At 45.3% G+C, this 18,109-nt stretch overlaps 1 long non-coding RNA gene across 1 annotated transcript in view; it reads left to right on the forward strand.

Moving 5' to 3' along the window:
• Positions 1 to 257: 257 nt before the first annotated feature.
• LOC102162372 (uncharacterized) overlaps positions 258 to 18,109 on the forward strand; it is a 29,938-nt gene continuing 12,086 nt past the window's right edge. The window contains exons 1-2 of the long non-coding RNA XR_001302400.3: positions 258 to 592; positions 11,645 to 11,735. This is a non-coding gene — a long non-coding RNA (uncharacterized LOC102162372). The remainder of the gene's footprint in view (positions 593 to 11,644; positions 11,736 to 18,109) is intronic.

Consider the following 18,109-nt stretch of genomic DNA (forward strand, 5'->3'; position numbering starts at 1 on the left):
CACCAACACTGTGCCCTGTACGACTCTCGCTCCCATTCGCCCCACCTACATTCTCTCGCTCCAAGTGTGCGACAGGAGGCCTCTGTGGCACCGCCGACGACCCACACTGGTCAGATCTCAGAGACAAGGGAGCCTAAGGTGCAGGTAGCGAAGGCTCCGCCTTTATCTGGGCACTAGGATGAGCACCTGCAGCCTCTCTGGCAGGTACCGCCCCCAGCCGTTAGCCAGCGCGTGCGCCCTGTGCACACTCCCAAGTCAGGTGGCTCCCACGGAAGGCGCTGGAAGAACCTGCTGAGGCCTGGTGGAGATGAGCAGTCCTTTGCATCAGCTTCCGCACATCCCTGTTGCATGGAGGCGCCCTGGCCTTCACTTTTCTAAAGGACAGAGCCCTTCCTGTCCCCCTCAGCCTCCCGGACTGTCCCCTCCTCTGAGTGTGGAGTTGGGACAGGTCGTGGCTGCTCCTCTGAGCTCCTGGTCTCTTTCCATCCTCGGGCCTAGAGCCGCTGACGCTTAAGGAAGAGGAGAAGCAGAGAGGAAGGAGGCCAGCCTGGGCGGAGGACAGACAGCCCTGAGAGGAGGAAGGGGCACAGAGGTGGGATGAACACGTTTGCTGAATGCTGGGGAGAGCAACCTCTCGGGGGAAGGGGCTCCTGCAGGTGGGACGCCACTGGCGGGGAAGTGGAGGGACAGAAAGGCGCTGGCGTGTGTGTGGGTGATGGATGGGCATCTCGGAAGGGCCGCTGGCGCCTACAGAGTGCTCTGTGCGTGAGAGGAAGGAAAGCCATAGGCCAGGGAATGGGAGGTAGTGAAGGGGCGTCCTGGGGTTGTGAGGAGGAGTTTGGCTTTTGAAAGACAGGGATTGAGTTCTCTGAGTCTCGGGGATGGAGAGACAGGGAGACACGACTGATGTGGAGAGAAAGGGATGTTAGGACGACAGGAGAGAGGAGCCAGCCTGGGTCCAGTGCTTGGCCTTGGACAGAAGGAAGGCTTTGAGGGGGGAGGGAAATGGAGACCTGAAGGCAGGGATTTAAGTACTTGAGCATTTGATGACCTTGTCATTACTATTATTTTCAATCAAGAGAGGCGGGAATAGTACTTCTGGGGGGCACTGAAAGTTTGAAATGAAAAAAAAAAAAAAAAGTTTGAAATGACTGCGTTATCACGCTATCTGGGTTTGGCCAGATGTTGCAGTTGGTGAAACAGAGTAAAGGTTTTCTTTGTCCTAAAGAACTCTGGAGTGGACTGCTTGAGGGCTGGTCTGGTGCCACAGGGCTGGTTCTGGGTCCCACAACGGACCCCGACTGTTCACGCTTTACCCCAACATCCTTAGCACCAGCTTCCTTATTCAATTTGATTCTCTATCCAAATGCCCCCTGCAAGCAGAAAGCAGGAGAAAAATAAGGGAAATGGCTAAAGCGGAAAAGGGGGAGGGGGCAGGAACCCCCACAAAGGGCGCCCAGTCAGCCAGTCAGTCATCAGTCTTGTTCTTAAAGATCTCTAATAGAAAACAGGTGCAGCTTCACGTGCTCTCTCTTTGGTTACCACCAGGTGAAGGATGTGTAGGTGCTCTTGTCCTCTGTGTGTAGGGCATATTGCCACTTGGAATAAACTTAGATGCTGTGACTAAGAAAGAGTGGAAAGGAGTTCCCATGGTGGCTCAGCGGAAATGAACCTGACTATTATCCATGAGGACAAGGGTTTGATCCCTGGCCTCGCCCAGTGGGTTAAGGATCCAGCGTTGCTGTGACCTGTGGTGTAGGTTGCAGACACAGCTCGCATCTGGCATTGCTGTGGTTGTGGTGTAGGCTGGCAGCTATAGCTCTGATTCAACCCCTAGCCTGGGAACTTCCATATGCCACAGGTGTGGCCCTAAAAAGCAATAAAAAAATTTTTTAAAGAGTCAAGAATAGATATTGATTGGGCCAGTAATTAACAATATCTGTAATGCTGCAGGTCATGGAAGAGGCTATATTCTCCCACTTTACTCCGTGGTGTCCCCAGTCATCATCCTCCTTCCCTCCCTCCCTCCCTCCACGGGCAAGTGTCTTCGTAAAGGGCCATAAACACTCAGCCTTCTCCACCTCCTCTTCCTTCACTCGCTGCAAATCCAGATTTTGATACCATTATGCCCACTCACCCACCCTCACCAAGGACACTAATGAACCACTTGCTGCTAAATGGCATGGAAACGATTTAGCTCATTTCACTCAACCTCACCTCCCAGCTACCAGCCTAACTGGCTGCCTCTCTGCTGATACTCCTTAAAGTCTTTTACTCGCTCTCTTCGCATATTTCTCTCTTTAATGTTCATATTCCCCAGATTATAGTCCTAAATATTTCTCCCTCTTACTCCACCAACTCTCTCTTCATTTTCACCCATTCTCACGGCTTCAGCTGCAACCAGCATACTGCTCACACCAAATCTGTCTCGGGTCTCTCTACTAGGTGTTTATATCTCAACAGCAGACTTGGGTTGTTGTTGGGATATGCAAAATGATGTCTTTTGTTATTCATAATAAGCCCCTTTCTACCACTTCAGGATTTATGCTCAGGAGGTATTTCGGGGTGGGGCTCCTAGATAACTCTAGGAAGGAGGCAGGTCACCAGAGAGACCAAACTTGGGATTAAAGCACAGGACCTTTCATCCCTGCCCCCCAGCCCCAGGCAGGGGAGGAGGAGGGGGCTGCAGATTGAGTTTAATAAAACTCTTGAACCTGGCTCTGTTTATTAAGGACCCAAGAAATGTTGGTTATTGATGCTGTTTCCTTTTCATGCTTTTTCAAAAGACAGCTTTTGAGAAAGAAACAAATGTTCTTCAGTGTGTAGATATGTAAAATGGTTCAACGGTTATATCCATACAATGAGAAAAAATTAAAGAATAGAAAAAATGGAGTATTGATGCACAGAACAACTTAAGGGCATTATGCCGAATAAGTCAGTGTTTTCCAGTGGGTAAGTTTGGGGTCGATTGAGACAATAAGACTGTCATACAAGGGAACCTATTTGTGGCTAAAGACCCTACTCCTGGATCCTGTTCTATATCCTAATTTCACTTTACAAAATTTCTTAGAGCGATATACCTATAACCAAAAAAGTGCTGGTGAAAACTGATGATGTTCAAGCAAGATGTATAGTGGATTTTCTATACTGTACCAATGTCAACTTGTTTGTTTTGTAATTGAGCTGTGGTTACAAGATATGGGATGGTGCTATTGAGGGAAGCTGTGTGACAGGTACATGGAAATTCTCTGTACTATTTTTGCAACTTCATAGGAGTCTAAATTTATTTTTTAAATAAAAATTAACACTGGAAATAAATGAAAAATACAAGAAGGAGGGAGGGAGGGAAGGAAAGAAAAGGAATGATACCTCCAACCTAGGTATTTTGCTAGGAAGGAAGGAATTAGATTTAAAAAAAAAATGTTGGTGAAGCTAAAGAAAAAAATACATAGCAGATAAAAGAATTTATACATTTATAATGTGGAAGAGCTGCTGAAAAAAAAGCTTGCAACACTTTTTTTTTTTTTTTTTTGTCTTTTGTCTTTTTAGGGCTACACCCATGGCATATGGAGGTTCCCAGAATAGGGGTTGAAAGGAGCTGTAGCTTCAGGCTTATGCCACAACAGCAATGTGGGATCCAAGCCGAATTTGTGACCTACACCACAGCTCACAGCAACACCGGATCCTTAACCCACTAAGCAATGCCAGGGATAGAACCCTCATCCTCTTGGATACTATTTGGGTTCACTAACCACTAAGCCACTCCTGGAACTCCTCCTGCATCACTCTTTACTGCTAATTGCATTACATGACCTTACGAATAAGCCACTTCAAATATAGCAGCCAGACTTAAATGCAATAAACCCTTTTCTTGTACTTTTACTGATTTTGTTTAATATGAGAGGGAAGTTACAGCAGTTTATAAATGCCATATTTCTCACTGATGTACTCCAGAAGCATAGGGATATTGTAATATGCCATACTGTTGGACCCCCAAAGATCATTCTCTTGCAGCCCAGATTAGAATGTTCCCTAACTTCCCAGCCTGAAATACCACCTGGTCACTCTGAATGCCCCAATGACCCATACTTAATGTAGATATTCTCATAGGGTGAATACAAAATTAATAACAAATAGGAGTTCTTTGTGGCACAGCAGGTTAAGGATCCAATGTTACCATTTCGGCAGCTCTGTTGCTGCTGTGACATAGGTTTCATTCCTGGCCTAGGAACTTCCGCATGGTGTAGGCTCAGCCAATAAAAATAAAAATAAATAAATAAGCCATTAGAATAAAGTAAGCAAGGCAGAAATGAGGTGAATTAAAAAAAATAAAAGTAGGGAGTTCCCGTCGTGGCGCAGTGGTTAACGAATCCGACAAGGAACCATGAGGTTGCGGGTTCGGTCCCTGCCCTTGCTCAGTGGGTTAACGATCCGTCATTGCCGTGAGCTGTGGTGTAGGTTGCAGATGTGGCTCGGATCCCGTGTTGCTGTGGCTCTGGTGTAGGCCGGTGGCTACAGCTCTGATTCAACCCCTAGCCTGGGAACCTCCATATGCCGCGGGAGCGGCCCAAAAAAAAATAGCAACAACAACAACAAAAAAAAAAGACAAAAAATAAAAATAAAAATAAAAGTAAACAAGAGCTGGAAGTTTTAAGTGCATGTGTCTATTACTCCTACTTAAATCTGAATCCATAGTCCATCAGGTTACTTTTTGGTGTACTGTTAAGTTACCACTCATTTCATTCCATATCAGAAAGTCATTCTCTAACCCATCAAAGATTATGTATCTTCAAAAGAAAGATGAAGTCGAGTATGATCCCCACCTTTCATCCATCCATCCAGACCTATCTCTGCATATGCCAAAATGTACCAATATATTGTCTTCAGTCAACAAATATTTATCCAACACCTACTATGTGCCAGGAACAATTCTTTGTGTTATGTAGTAACTTTTTATTTTATTTTTGTCTTTTTCTAGGGAGGTTCCCACAGCATATGGAGGTTCCCAGACTAGGGGTTTAATCGGAGCTGTAGCCATCAGCCTATGCCAGAGCCACAGCGACAAGGGATCCAAGCCGCATCTGCAACCTACACCACAGCTCACGGCAACACGGGATCTTCAACCCACTGAGCAAGGCCGGGGATGGAACACGCAACCTCATGGTTCCTTGTCGGATTCCTTAACCACTAAGCCATGACAGGAACTCCTTTATTACATAGTAACTTTTTAAATTCAGGATCTTGGTCATGAAGACATAAGATACAAAGCAACTGATACATATACATTTGAAATTTTTTTTTCTTTTTTGGCCGCCCCTTGCCATATGGAGTTCCCTGGGCAGGGATCAGATCCAAGCCAGTTTCAACCTGTGCCACAGCTGCAGCAATGCAGGATCATTTTTACCCACTCTGCCAGATCAGGGTTTGAACCTGTGTCCTGGTGCTGCAGAGACACCACTAATCTCATTGCACCACATCGGGAACTCCTGGAAATGTATTAAATGCTGTAACTACACATATTCTACCACCTGTTGTTGATGTTCTATTCATTAGCATGTTTTATTTTTTAGATTCCACATACAAGTGATATACAGTATTGGTCTTTCTCTGTCTGACTTATTTCACTAAGCAGAATCCCTCCAGGTCCACACATGCAGTTGCAGATGTGAAAATTTCATTCTTTTATACAGCTGTATAGTATTTCATTGTATATACACACATCTTCTTTATCCATTTATCTGTTGATGGACACTTAGGTTGCTTCCGTATCTTGACTATTGTAAACAATGCTTCTGTGAACAGTGGGATGCATGTTTTTTTTGAATTAGTGTTCTCACTTTCTTCAGATAGATACCCAGGAGTGACATTGCTGGATCAAATGGTAATTCTGTTTTTAAAGTAACCTCCATACTGTTTTTCACAGTGGCTGCATCTACTTACATTTCCACCAACAGCATACAAAGTTCCTCTCATCTCCATATCCTTGCCTATATCTAAAAGAACAAGAAAAAGAACAAACTACCAAAGTGAGTAGAAGGAAATAAGTCCTAAAGATCAGCGCAGAAATAAATGAAATAGAGACTAAAAATAGAATCCTATAATAACAACAAAAAACCCTGTGTTTAACTCCCTTAGCACTTATTCTCATTGTCCCATATTTATTATTATTCTTAGAATAATTGGTTCAGGGAGTTCCTGTCATGGCACAGTGATTAACGAATCTGACTAGGGACCATGAGGTTGTGGGTTCGATTCCTGGCCTTGCTCAGTGGGTTGAGGATCCGGCATTGCTGTGAGCTCTGGTGTAGGTTGTGGAGGCGGCTCGGATCCCTCGTTGCTGTGGCTCTGGTGTAGGCCAGTGGCTACAGCTCTGATTGGACCCCTAGCCTGGGAATCTCCATATGCCACAGGAGCGGCCCAAGAAATGGCAAAAGGACAAAAAGAAAAAAAAAAAGAGGAATTGGTTCAGAAAAATTGTAAGGATATAGGGATTACTGGGTCAGCTACCCACATCCCCAAATATATTCTCCACCTGTTGGCTAAGCACAGCCTACTTGAGAACTTCTGGCTTTGTCCTCCAGCTGAGGCAGCTCAGCAGGTTGGGATGGTGCCTGCAGCTGGGAGGGGAGTCTGTTCTCTGGTGAGCCAAAGTGCAGCCAGATGTTACTCATGAGCAAGAGTCCTTCCCTCTCCACTAGGATTTATTGCTGCTTTCGTCGTCGTCGTCACTCAGGGCCCCAGAAACTCACTGTTCCCACTTCCCGCATTTTTCCCTGGGGATTGGATTCCCCCCTCTTTGAAAAATAACCCATGTAGGAGTTCCTGCTGTGGTGCAACAAGGTCTGGGGGGTTTTGGGAGCGCTGGGATGTAGGTTCGATTCCCAGCCCAGCACAGCGGGTTAAGGATCCCGGTGTTGCCACAGTTGTGGCTTAGGTCGAAACTGCAGCTCAGATCTGATCCTTGGCCAGGGAATTCCTGGCCGAGGGATGGCCAAAGAAAAAAAAAAAAAAAAAAAAGGAATCACTCACATAGGTCAGGCTGACTCCTTCTCCAACTCCTCTTTAGTAACTGCTAGTATTGGCTTTGGGAAATTTACCTCAATAACACAATTGGCTGGAGTAGTCCAGGACTTGGTCTTTCTGAAAACTCTAAGGCCAGTTAATTCAGCAATGCCTTTTACCCTTGGCTAGCTCAGCATGTAGCAAAAAATTCTCCGTACAGGAATTTTCCTATTCCTGTTGGTGTCCCATTCCTGATAAACATATTCTGTTACGCAATGGAGGAATAATATCAGTGATTCTCAAGCTTATAGAGCATTAGGATCACCTGGAGTGCTTGTTAAAACCTTCCTGTGCCCTACTCCTGGTTTCAGAATTTCTGATTTACCAAATCTGGGATGGACAGAGGAATTTGCATTTCAAACAAGTTCCCAAATGATGCTGATGCTGTTGGTTTGGGGATCTGATTTGAAGAACTGTGGATTTAACTATTCAATCTCCTGCTGAAGCCTTCCTCCACTTTCTGCTTTAACTGGAATCTCTCCATCCAGTGCAGCCCCTGCAAACTAATTCCTGCCTGTTCTCCTTCGCTCCAGGCTTCTTTGTCTTCTCTTTCCGGCCTGTATTTTGTGATCCATCATTTTAGCCTGTTATCTTCCTTGATCTGCCCAGCTTACCCCAAAGAACCTCAAACCAAACTCTTCCTCCTCTGTTCTAACTCCCAGACTGCTGAACCCATAAAGCTGATGGATGAAAAAAAAAATTTTTTTTTTTTGGTCTTTTTGGGGCCACACCCTCGGCATATGGAGGTTCCCAGGCTAGGGGTCCAATCGGAGCTGTAGCTGCCAACATACACCACAGCTCACCCCAGCGCCAGATCCTTAACCCACTGAGCGAGGCCAGGGATCAAACCCGCAACCTCATGGTTCCTAGTCAGATTCATTAACTACTAAGCCATGACGGGAACTCTGAATGAAAATTTTTTATCCTGGGAGTTCCCGTCGTGGCGCAGTGGTTAACAAATCCGACTAAGAACCATGAGGTTGCGGGTTCGGTCCCTGCCCTTGCTCAGTGGGTTAACGATCCGGCGTTGCCATGAGCTGTGGTGTAGGTTGCAGACACAGCTCGGATCCTGCGTTGCTGTGGCTCTGGCATAGGCCAGTGGCTACAGCTCCAATTCGACCCCTAGCCTGGGAATCTCCATATGCCGCAGGAGCAGCCCAAAGAAATAGGAAAAAAAGACAAAAAAAAAAAAAAAAAAAAGAAACTTTTTTATCCTAAAATCTCTCCACTCAGACTCAGTACTCTCCACTGCTGTTCAGTAAGGTAAACAAGCCACCAGACTTCCCTTTACCAAGGTATCTTACCAGCCAGTCATCACGGTTGTGGTCAGCACATTTGTAAAACGGCCCCAAGCTTTTTTGCCCAAACTGGTCCTAACTGTTATTTTGAGAGATTTTTCTCCCATGATTACATTATAAGACAATTTGGTCCTTTCGAAGGGTGACTATTTGGGTGATTGGAACCAAATCAATGCATATTTTAAAACCAGAGGTTTTTTTGTTTGGTTGGTTAGTTTTTGTTTTTATTTTTGTTTTTTCCTGGTGGGTAGTAAAGAGGAAGTCAGATTCCAAGCTTAAGAAGGACTTGCTGGGAGTTCCCGTTGTGGCGCAGTGGTTAATGAATCCAACTAGGAACCATGAGGTTGCAGATTTGATCCCTGGCCTTGCTCAGTGGGTTAAGGATCTGGCGTTGCCGTGAGCTGTGGTGTAGGTTGCAGACACAGCTCGGATCCCACATTGCTGTGGCTCTGGCATAGGCTGGCAGCTACAGCTCCAATTAGACCCCTAGCCTGGGAACCTCCATATGCTGTGAGAGCGGCCCAAGAAATGGCAAAAAGACAAAAAAAAAGAAGGACTTGGACTTGTTGTGCTGCTGATGGCCTTAATTTAAAATGAAGGGGCCAGATAGCAAGGAATACGGCAGCTTCCACGAGGTGAAAGCCGTCACTCGCTGACACAGGAAGGAAACGGGCACCTCAATCCTACACTCACAAGAAACTCAATTCTGCTAACATTTGCAATGACTCTGGACATGTATTCTTCTCCAGAGCCTGTGGGTAACAGCCTTGCCCTGCCCACACCGTATTTTGGTGTTATGAGTTGCTAAGCAGAGAACCCAGTCTTGATTACACAGATTTCTGAGATAATAAATGTGTTTTTTATTTTTAGTTAAAATCATCAACTTTTTTTTAATCCCAGTTTTCAGTTTACAGCAGAATTGAGCTGAAAATACAGATATTTGCCATATATTCTCTGTTATCCCCTCCTCACCACCATCAGTATCACAATGGTATGCTTATTACAGTCAGTATCCTACCCTGGAAGTTCCCATCGTGGCTCAGCGGGTTAAGAACCCAACATGGTGTCTGTGAGGATGCGGATTCAATCCCTAGCCTCGCTCAGTGGGTTACAAATCCAGCATTGCTGAAAGCTGTGGTGTGTGTTGTATATGGCTCCGATGTGGCGTTGCTGTGGCTGTGGTGTAAACCAGCAGCTGCAGCTCCAATCTGACCCCTAGCCTGGGAACTTCCATATGCCGCAGGTGCAGCTGTAAAAAGAAAAGAAAAAAAATAAATTTTTTTTTTTTTTGGTCATTTCTTGGGCCATTTCCGCGGCATATGGAGGTTCCCAGGCTAGGGATCGAATCAGAGCTGTAGCCACCGGCCTACACCAGAGCCACAGCAATGCGGGATCTGAGCACGTCTGCAATCTGCACCACAGCTCACAGCAATGCTGGATCCTTAACCCACTGAGCAAGGCCAGGGATCAAACCCACAACCTCATGGTTCCTAGTCGGATTCGTTGACCACTGTGCCACAACAGGAACTCCCAGAGAAAAGAAATCTTACCCTGGTACTGGCTCCCACAGAAGTTTCTGCTCCAGTTAAGCTGTGACTCTGTATCTGTCCATCTGTCCAGTTTTCGAGTCAGTGGTTTGCCCTGTAACCTCAGTTCTCTGACCAATTTAAGATTTGATGATTAGTTTGTTCAGGTTTTTATCTGTTAGGTCAGAGTGAAGACTTCTAACCTCTTTACGTGCCAGGCCAAAAACCAGAAGTTGATGGATATTGTTTATTTGTTTGTTTGTTTTGCTTTTTAGGGCTGCATTGGCGACAGATGGAGTTTCCCAGGCTAGGGGTCCAATCTGAGTTACAGCTGCTGGCCACCACCACAGCCACAGCAACGTGGGATCCAAGCCATGTCTGCAACCTACACCACAGCTCACAGCAACACCGGATCCTTAACCCGCTGAGCAAGGCCAGGGATCAAATCGGCAACCTCATGGTTCCTAGTCGGATTCACTTCAGCTGTGCCATGAGGGGAACTCTGATGGATACAGTTTAAGCCACTCTATTTGTGGTAAGTAGCAGCTGCCTGAATATCCGGAAGATTCTTGAGGACAGAGACCATTGTATTGTGTTTTCACCTTCTAATGCAATGCGTCATGCAGAGTGGTGTTCAGTAGGAACTTATTAGAAGTGTGGTCACATTTCAGTTAGAACATGATTTGGAAGTTGTGGGGATGTGTGTTGTGCCCTTGTAAACTCCTAACCCCCATCCCTGAGCCAGGACCAAAGTATTTCCTCTCCCAACTGCTGGTTAACAGCCGATGGTTGCAAATAACTTCCCCTTTCCAGGGATTGTTCTTTCCTGCCTTCCTTCCTTCCTTCCTTAATGGCCTCACTCACGGCATATGGAAGTTCTGAGGTCAGGGATTGAACCTGTGCCTCGGCAGTGACCCAAACCACTGCAGTCAGATTCTCAATCCATTGCACCACAGTGGAAACTCCAGATTGTTCTTTCTGGAGTTCCCGTCGTGGCGCAGTAGTTAACAAATCCGACTAGGAACCATGAGGTTGCGGGTTCGGTCCCTGCCCTTGCTCAGTGGGTTAACGATCTGGAGTTGCCGTGAGCTGTGGTGTAGGTTGCAGATGCGGCTCGGATCCCGCGTTGCTGTGGCTCTGGCATAGGCAGGGGGCTACAGCTCCAATTCCACCCCTAGCCTGGGAACCTTCATATGCCGCGGGAGTGGCCCAAGAAGTAGCAAAGACAAAAAACAAACAAACAAAAAAAAAACAGATTGTTCTTTCTTTTTTTTCTTTTTAAGGCCACACTCACGGCATATGGAGATTCCCAGGCTAGGAGTCTGAATGGAACTGTAGCTGCTGGTCTATACCACAGACACAGCAATGCTGGATCTGAGCCACGTTTGCGACCTATACCACAGCTCATGGCAATACCAGATCCTTAACCCACTGAGCGAGGCCAGGGATCGAACCCATAACCTCATGGATGCTAGTCAAATGCATTTCTGCTGAGTCACGATGGGAACTCCACAGATTGTTCTTTCCTGAAGAATCGCTACCCTATCCAAGTCCATGCCTTGTTTCTAGGGATATCTTGCATCACAGTGACTGGTCCATGCAGGAGTATAAGTTGTGGCCTCTTGCCCCAATTGGGACAGTTCTGCAGGGTCATTACAGCTCATGAGCTCTCAGGGGGATTGGCCAGCTCTTTGTTTTGATGACATCACAGCCAAAACTCCTCTCTCTGCTTCATCGTGCTTTCTTTGCCCCTTACAGATGCTGTTCCCTGAAGCACTCCCCATTAAATTACCTGCACCCACAACTTCATCTTAGAGTCTGGTCCTAAGAAACTCAACCTGCCACAGAGGTACGATAGCCACTTGGGAGGGTGAAGGGTGGGTGTGGTCAGGAGCGTTCCTTCATTTTAGATTCCAATTTCCAAATTTATACTTGACTTTCATTGATCCTTGAGGATAAAGGCAAGACTTGGGGAGGCATTACAGGACGGGAAAGTGTCATTGGTACTCTCTTCTTTCTGTCTTTGTGCTTCCTCTTCCGTATATTGGCATTACCATCTTGCCACCTTCTAGGGTTGAACCCACAAGGCCGAATTTGTTAATCTAGCACACTAACACTAAGCCATTCATTCACAAATACTTGGGTACGTGTGATGGGCCAGGCTCTATACTCTTTCATGGGGATACAGCATCAGCTTCAATAATCATGGCCCTAAGGAATATACGACCTCCTTTGATGAGGGTAGGAACGTTACAGGTCTCATGTGCCACACAATGAAGTGGGCTATGAAAGTGGAAACACAAGTGATACTGGAGCACATTATAAGTGTCACATAATCCAGTCTGGGTTGGGGATGGTGAAAGGTGTTTTCCTGGAATATCTAAACAACATCTTTAAGCAGGGGTTAGATAAAGCCTCAGGCCTCCTAAGACCAGCCTTGCTTCTCATCTGAAAAAATATAGTGCTTAAATCACTTTTTACTGTCTTCTTAATACATCTTGAGGGGCACTTGGTTAATATAGAGGAAGTTAAAGGACATTTTTCGATAGGACATTTTCATCACAGGGTAACGTAGTAGCAACAATGAGTGGACCCATCTGTGTGTATCAATATACTGTCCACAGAGCTTCCATCGTGGCTCAGCGGTAATGAGCTGGACTAGTATCCATGGAGACGCAGGTCTGATCCCTGGCCTGGCTCGGTGGGTTAAGGATCCGGCGTTGCCATGAGCTGCCATGCAGGTCAGAGACGACCTGGCTCAGATCTGGTGTTGCTGTAGCTGTGGCATAGGCTGGCAGCTACAGCTCTGATTCAACCCCTAGCCTGGGAGCTTCCATATGCCCAAGTGCAGCCCTAAAAAGCAAAAAAAAAAAAAAAACCCAAACCAAAACCAAAACAACTGTCCATACCATCACCCAGAGAGCCTTTCCTGGAGACACCGTGAACCTCTCACAACTTCCCTGCTCTTTCAAATAACCTTAGGAAAGCCTCCAGCCACATAAAAATCTTTTTGGCACATGGTCATAGACTTAACCAGTAATTACTTAACCAGTAATTCTTAGACGATTCATTCCGCAAATTGACCGTCTAGATCTTTGGTTCTGAGTATAAAGATCTTTGTTGGGAGTTCCCGTCGTGGCTCAGTGGTTAACGAATCCGACTAGGAACCATGAGGTTGCGGGTTCGGTCCCTGGCCTTGCTCGGTGGGTTAACGATCCGGCGTTGCCGTGAGCTATGGTGTAGGTTGCAGACACGGCTCGGATCCTGCGTTGCTGTGGCTCTGGCGTAGGCCGGTGGCTACAGCTCCGATTCAACCCCTAGCCTGGGAACCTCCATATGCTGCGGGAGCGGCCCAAGAAATAGCAACAACAACAACAACAAAAAAGACAAAAGACAAAAAAAAAAAAAAAAAAAATCTTTGTTTGCCTAAAGCAAAGAACATAGGATTCCACAGCCTCCCCCACCCCACTGACATATGCATCAGTGGACCTGCTGCGTGCCTGGCCTCCATTAATAAGCAGTGAGTCAGTACGCTCTCTATCTGCAGGGCAGTTCCTCTTTACAGGGAATGCTTAATCTTTTCACTCTGTCCTCAACTCCTCCATCCTTTTCTCCTTCTCTGAGGGCCCTAGAGATGCCAAGACAGAGTTATTCATGAACGACCCAATGCTACTAGTGCTAGGAGTGATGTGGCCATTTTGAGAGGGCAGAAGAATGTTTGAGAATCATACATACACTTTTGCAATTCAATTTATTTGCTGTTGTACAACTTATAATTCCCAAGGCTTTACAGTGGCACATTTTTCTTGTTTTCTTGGTATAATGCTTTAGTCAGTCAATCAAGAGAGATCATGTATGAGGATGCAATATTTAGCACTTCCCTGTCACTGGGACTCAGCAGTTTTCTATAACAATGGAATATCATCCCTTAAATCGATTGTGTAACAGACGCAAGATGTTATACAGAGAATCATTACCAATATCTTTAGTTTTATTTTTTATAATGACTTTTATTTTTTGCATTATAGCTGGTTTACAGTGTTCTGTCAATTTTCTACTGCGCAGTAAGGTAACCCAGTCACACATACATGTTTACATTCTTTTTTAAAATTTATTTTTATTATTTTTTATAAAAATATCAATCGTTTTCATTTTTAGGATAAAGCCAAAGGTCTTGACATTTTGTACACTTTTTTTTTTTTTTTCTGCACCCATCACTTGCAGAAGTTCAGGGGTCAGGGATCGAAACCCATGACACAGTAGTAACAATACCAGATCCTTTACCTGCTGAGACAACAGGGAACTCCTAAAAGTCTTAGGAACTCCTAAAGGTCTTGACACTTTGCCTCAGCTTAGTTATTGTTCTTCTCTTTTTGACCTTTGCAGGGCAGAAATGACCTTTAAGGGACAGTCAAGCCACTGCTCCAGGACTAGGGGTTGAAGTGAGGCAGGGTTCCCCAATGCCAGGATTCGGTGTGAAGGGTAGCCCGTCATGCTTCTGCCTCTTAAGGGGGACACTAAGCTTCCAATACCCAGCTCTAAGTTACACACTAAGAGTAAAACAACCAGGATAACTTTAAAAATCCCATATAACCCACAATATACTATCATTAACAGCAGCAGGAATTAAGTGTGAAAACCAGCATCAAAATGATATACCACCAAACTGACTCTGATCTTGTAAGCTAGGGTCTTAGGTCTGTTACCCAGTTAGAATGTGCTGCCATTTGTCATCGCCCATAACCAGTGCTAGTTTTGGGGGGCAGAAGAGATGCTGAGTAGAAAGCCCCAAACAGGAGTTCCCATAGTGGCGCAGTGGTTAACGAATCCGACTAGGAACCATGAGGTTGCGGGTTGATCCCTGGCCTTGCTCAGTGGGTTAAGGATCCGGCATTGCCGTGAGCTGTGGTGTACGTTGCAGATGTGGCTCGGATCCTGCGTTGCTGTGGCTCTGGTGTAGGCCGGAGGCTATGGCTCCGATTCAACCCCTAGCCTGGGAACCTTCATATGCCGCGAAAGCAGCCCAAGAAATGGCAAAAAGACAAAAAAAAAAAAAAAAAAAAAAACCAAAGTCCAAAAAACAAATCAGAACACATCAAATCAGACACAGGAGAGATACTAGCCTCTAAAGTTGCTGAGTATTTCCTGAACTTTGTAACATCTGCCTTGAATCTCTATTACTTTGAAAGGGACTTCGGTTTTTTTGTTCATTTTTTTTAGGGCTGCACTTAGGACAAATGGAAGTTCCCAGGCTAGAGGCTGAATTGGAGCAGCAGCTGCCGGGCTATGCCACAGCCACAGAAACACCAGATCCGAGCCACATCTGCAATCTACACTGCAGTTCCTGGCAATGCCAGATCCTTAACCCACTTAGCAAGGCCAGGGATTGAACCCACATCCTCATGGTTACTAGTTGGGCTCATTACCACTGAGCCAAGATGGGAACTCTGGACTTTGGTTTTTGATCTTTCACAGTTACCTGAGGGAAAAGGAGATTCATACATCAAATAATCCGAGTTGCACTAGAAGAGAACATAGGCAAAACATTCTCTGACGTCAACCATACAAATGTTTTCTTAGGTCAGACTTCCAAGGCGACAGAAATAAAAGCAAAAATAAATCATGGGGACCTAATCAAACTAACAAGCTTTTGCACAGCAAAGGAAACCATTACAAAAACCCAAAAGACAACCTACATAATGGGAGAAAATAGTTTCAAATGATGCAACTGACAAGGGCTTAATCTCTAAAATATACAAACAACTTCTATAACTCAATGGCAAAAAAAAAAAACAAACCAACAACCCCAATGAAAAATGGGCAAAAGACCTGAATAAATATTTTTTCCAAAGAAAATGTACAGATGGCCAACAGGCACATGAAAAAATGCTCAACATCACTAATTATTAGAGAAATGCAAATCAAAGTACTATGAGATACCACCCCACACCAGTCAGAATGGCCATCATTAACAAGTCCACAAATAGCAAGTGCTGGAGGGGGTGTGGAGAAAAGGGTACCCTCCTGCACTGTTGGTGGGAATGTAAATTGGTACAACTGCTATGGTATGAAGGTACCTCAGAAAACCAAATCTAGAACTACCATATGATCCAGCAATCCCACTTTTGGGCATATCTGGACAAAACTTACTTGAAAAAGATACATGCACCTACATGTTCATTACAGCACTATTCACAATAGTCAAGACATGAAAACAACCTAAATGTTCATTGACAGATGAGTGGGTTAAGAAGATATGGTATGTATACACAATGGAATACTACTCAGCCATAAAAAAAGAACAAAATACCATTCGCAGCAACACGAATGGAACTAGAAACTCATACCAAGTGAAGTAAGGAAGAGAACGACAAATACTACATGATATCACTTATAATTGGAATCTAATATATGGCACAAATGAACCTTTCCACAGAAAAGAAACTCATGGATTTGGAGAACAGACTTGTATTGCCAAGAGAGAGGAGGAGGGAGTGGGATGGACTGGGAGTCTAAATAGATGCAATAGATGCAAACTATTGCATTTGGAGTGGTAAGCAATGAGATCCTGCTGTATAGCACTGGGAACTATATCTAGTCACTTATGATGGAACATGATGGAGGATAATGTGAGAAAAAGAATGTATATAGATGTGAGACTTTTGCTGTACAGAAGAAACTGACAGAAAGAACACTGTAAACCAACTATAATGGAAAAAAAATCATTTAAAAATAATCCAAGTTGCTTTAAAAAAAAAGGAAAAAAAATTAAAAACAGGAGTTCCCGTCGTGGCGCAGTGGTTAGCGAATCCGACTAGGAACCATGAGGTTGCGGGTTCGGTCCCTGCCCTTGCTCAGTGGGTTAACGATCCGGCGTTGCCGTGAGCTGTGATGTAGGTTGCAGACGCGGCTCGGATCCCGCGTTGCTGTGGCTCTGGCGTAGGCTGGCAGCTACAGCTCTGATTCAACCCCTAGCCTGGGAACCTCCATATGCCGAGGGAGCGGCCCAAGAAATAGCAACAACAACAAAAAAGACAAAAGACAAAAAAAAAAAAAAAAAAAAAAAAAAAAATTAAAAACAGGTCTTTCAAGGAGTTCCCATCATGGCTTGGGAGTAACAAACCTGACTAGTATCCAGGAGACCTTGGGTTTGATCCCTGGCCCCACATCAGTGGGTTAAGGATCCGGTGTTGCCATGTGCTGTGGTGTAGGCCACAGACACAGCTCAGGTCTGGCATTGCTGTGGCTGTGGTGTAGGCCAGCCGCCACAGCTCCAATTTGACCCCTAGCCCAGGAACTTCCATATGCTGTGGGTGCGGGGAGAAAAAAAAACGATAGTACCTCAACCTTTAAGCAGAAGGGGTAGGCTTAAATATTTCTTCAGTCTAAAGCTTTGGGAGTTCCTGCTGTGGCACAATGAGTTAAGGATCCAGCGTTGTCTCTGTGACAGCACAGGTTCAATCCCTAGCACAGCACAGTGGGTTAAGGATCTTGGGTTGCTGCAGCTGTGGCTCGAATTTGATCCTTGGCCCAGGAATTTCCATATGCTGTGGGCACAGCTGAAAAAGAAAAAAAAAAAAAAAAAAAAGACTGGAACTTATTTAAACTTCCCTGGGGCTCTTCTGCATCCATTCTTCACTTCACCCAGATGTAGTCATCTCCCAGAGCCCTCCCACTGGTGTCAGCTGTGCCCCTCAGTCATAGCCTGGTCTAAACTCAAGCTTCAACCAGGTGTGAGTGGATGAGCCACTTGCACTCCTCCCACCCACAACCCACACAGAAAATCAAACAATTTCTCTTCCCAAGTTAACTCTTCTTAACTCATGTTACCATTTTTTTTAATGAACGCAATTTCAAACTCCAGCTCCCCCCGCCTCCCGCTTTCTTTCTTTTTACAGTCGCACCTGCAGAGTATGGAAATTCCAGGGCTAGGGGCTGAATCAGACCTGCAGCTACTAGCCTACACCATAGCAACACTGGATTCTAGTAGCATCTTCAGCCTATGCTGCAGCTTGCAGAAACCCTGGATACTTACCCACGGAGTGAGGGCAGGGATCTAACCAGCATCCTCATGGAAACAACATCAGGTCCTTAACCTGTTTTATAAGCTCTGTTACAAAACAGAGGGATGATCAGTCTTTGGTTAAAAGCAGTGGGCCTGGAGTTCCCGTCATGGCGCAGTGGTTAGCGAATTGGACTAGGAACCATGAGGTTGCGGGTTCG

Source organism: Sus scrofa, chromosome 18 (genome assembly GCF_054392235.1).
Source record: "Sus scrofa isolate SSC_HxYL_T2T_F1_AM1 chromosome 18, Sscrofa_HxYL_maternal_Yorkshire_Landrace_v2.0, whole genome shotgun sequence".
Lineage (NCBI taxonomy): Eukaryota > Metazoa > Chordata > Mammalia > Artiodactyla > Suidae > Sus > Sus scrofa.